The following is a 2,852-nucleotide window of genomic DNA, read 5'->3' as shown; positions in this document are numbered from 1 at the left end:
GGGGGGGGGGCGCACCCCTTGTCCAATTCGGACCAGAGGGGGGCTGCGCGCCTCCTTCCTTTCAGCCTCTCTCCTCTATTCCTATATGGCCCAATAAGGCCCATATACTCTCCGGCGAATTCCCGTAACTCTCTGGTACTCCGAAAAATACCCGAATCACTCGGAACCTTTCCGAACTCCGAATATAGTTGTCCAATATATCGATCTTCACGTCTCGACCATTTCTAGACTCCTCGTCATGTCCCCGATCTCATCCGGTACTCCGAACTCCTTCGGTACATCAAAACTCATAAACTCATAATATAACTGTCATCGAAACCTTAAGCGTGCGGACCCTACGGGTTCGAGAACTATGTAGACATGACCTAGAACTATTCTTGGTCAATAACCAATAGCAGAACCTGGATGCCCATATTGGCTCCTACATATTCTACGAAGATCTTTATCGGTCAAACCGCATAACAACATACTTTGTTCCCTTTGTCATCGGTATGTTACTTGCGCGAGATTCGATCGTCGGTATCCAATACCTAGTTCAATCTCGTTACCGGCAAGTCTCTTTACTCGTTATGTAATGCATCATTCCGTAACTAACTCATTAGCTACATTGCTTGCAGTGATGTGCATTACCGAGAGGGCCCAGAGATACCTCTCCGACAATCGGAGTGACAAAACCTAATCTCGAAATACGCCAACCCAACATGTACCTTTGGAGACACCTGTAGTACTCCTTTATAATCACCCAGTTACGTTGTGACGTTTGGTAGCACCCAAAGTGTTCCTCCGGTAAACGGGAGTTGCATAATCTCATAGTTACAGGAACATGTATAAGTCATGAAGAAAGCAATAGCAATATACTAAACGATCAAGTGCTAGGCTAACGGAATGGGTCATGTCAATCACATCATTCTCCTAATGATGTGATCCCATTAATCAAATGACAACACATGTCTATGGTTAGGAAACATAATCATCTTTGATTAATGAGCTAGTCAAGTATAGGCATACTAGTGACTATATGTTTGTCTATGTATTCACACATGTATCATGTTTCCGGTTAATACAATTCTAGCATGAATAATAAACATTTTATCATGATATGAGGAAATAAATAATAACTTTATTATTGCCTCTAGGGCATATTTCCTTCAAATCAGTAGGTTGGATGGGAAGGCGGTTGTTGCCCTTGTCCCTTGGTGCTAGCCTACCGTGGCGGCCTCACTAACTTGCTCATTGCGAATACGAGTTCGTGGGGTCGCGAGTTGCTGCAGATTTGTTTTTATCACTTTTTACAATATTTATTGATGTATCCCTAACTCATCAAGTCATTTTTAGCTTTGATTTCCCATATACGCCAGCCTAAATATCCCATGGTCAGAATATTGAACTCTTAAAGTTAATTCCCTCAGTTCTGGTGGCAAATATAATACACATAATCCATATTGTTATGCACTAGCGTGTGTGTGTGAAATAGATGAATTATGGTCCCATACCCAATAAGATGGATATGTGTGTGTGTTAGAGAGAGGGAGAGGGGGAGAAAGAGTGAGGAAGAGGGAGGGAGAGAGTGTGTGTGTGATGATTTGATGGTAAAAAAGGTCGCCAATGTCGTAATATTGAACTCTTAAAGTTAATGTGGCCCCGTTGCAACGCACGGGCGTTCTTCTAGTGGAGCATAGAAGTCCACAACGTTGTCTTCGTCCTGGTGTTATCGTCATGCCTGACACGATCCACCTGGAGATCTTGTGGTGTTTTAGTTCCGTAGGTTGATGAATTCAAAATCTTGTAGATTGTTGTCCAACGCTTCTTGTTTGTTGGGGGGTTGTGGCGACGATAGTGCCAATTGAGTTTTCATTGGTTCTCGTATTCATTCTTTCCCCTGGTCTTCTTCGTCACCGATACGACTAGGAAACGGCGACTCAACAACTTGGCATGCAGAGGGTGTGCCCCCTAAGAGCATCTCCAACAGCCGCACTATATAAGTGTCGCCCTGAAAATTAGTGTTTTTTACGCGCGTGCTACCGCTCCGGGCGTTCCAGCGGAGGTGCAAAAACCGCGCGCGTGGCATATCCAGTTCAGCGCGCCGGGCGAAACACCATCGCGCACCGCTTATTTGATGCGTCTGCTCCCGTGCGCTGGACTCCTGAGCACTCACTCGCAACTCCACCTACCCCATCCAGCCGCTGGCGCCGCCGCCGCCCGCGCCACCCCATTTCTTTCGGCGACCGTTCCGTCGCCCGTGCCACCCCATTTCTTCCGCCGCGGCTCTAGTCACCGCCGCCCGTCGCGTGCGGCAGTCCTCTGACGAACAGCACCCGGCCGCCCACTGCCGCTCGACACCCACAAGGTGTTCGACAAAACGCCCGCAAGGTATGTATTGCTTCAACTTCACATTTTTTTACATGAATTTGGTGCATGTTGTTTGTAGTTTTTATAGCCTAGTTTAAATTGAACATTGTAGATGAGTTCATCGTATGATTCTTGCGAAGAAGAATTTGATATAGAAGAGGAGGAGGATCTTGCAATGATCCTAACTATGCACATCAATAAAAAAACCAAAGCACGGTGGTTTGGTTATGGGTCGGCAGAAAATTTAGAGGGATAGGATCGATGCCCACAACAGATTGACGAGGCACTATTTTGTGAAAAATCCCACATACCTCGAGTCGTACTTTTGTCGCCGGTTTAGGATGAGCACTGAGTTGTTCAGGTGCATTGCAGAGAAACTAGCGAGCCATGACCGAGTTTTTCAGCAAAGAAGGAATGTCGCCGGAGAGCTCGGGCATAGCACCTTTCAGAAGGTGACAGCCGCTTTGCGTATGTTGGCATACAGTATCCCCACTGATCTAGTT

This window comes from Triticum dicoccoides, chromosome 7B (assembly GCF_002162155.2).
Source record: "Triticum dicoccoides isolate Atlit2015 ecotype Zavitan chromosome 7B, WEW_v2.0, whole genome shotgun sequence".
NCBI classification, from domain to species: Eukaryota; Viridiplantae; Streptophyta; class Magnoliopsida; order Poales; family Poaceae; genus Triticum; species Triticum dicoccoides.
Note: the sequence above shows the minus strand (reverse complement) of the source record.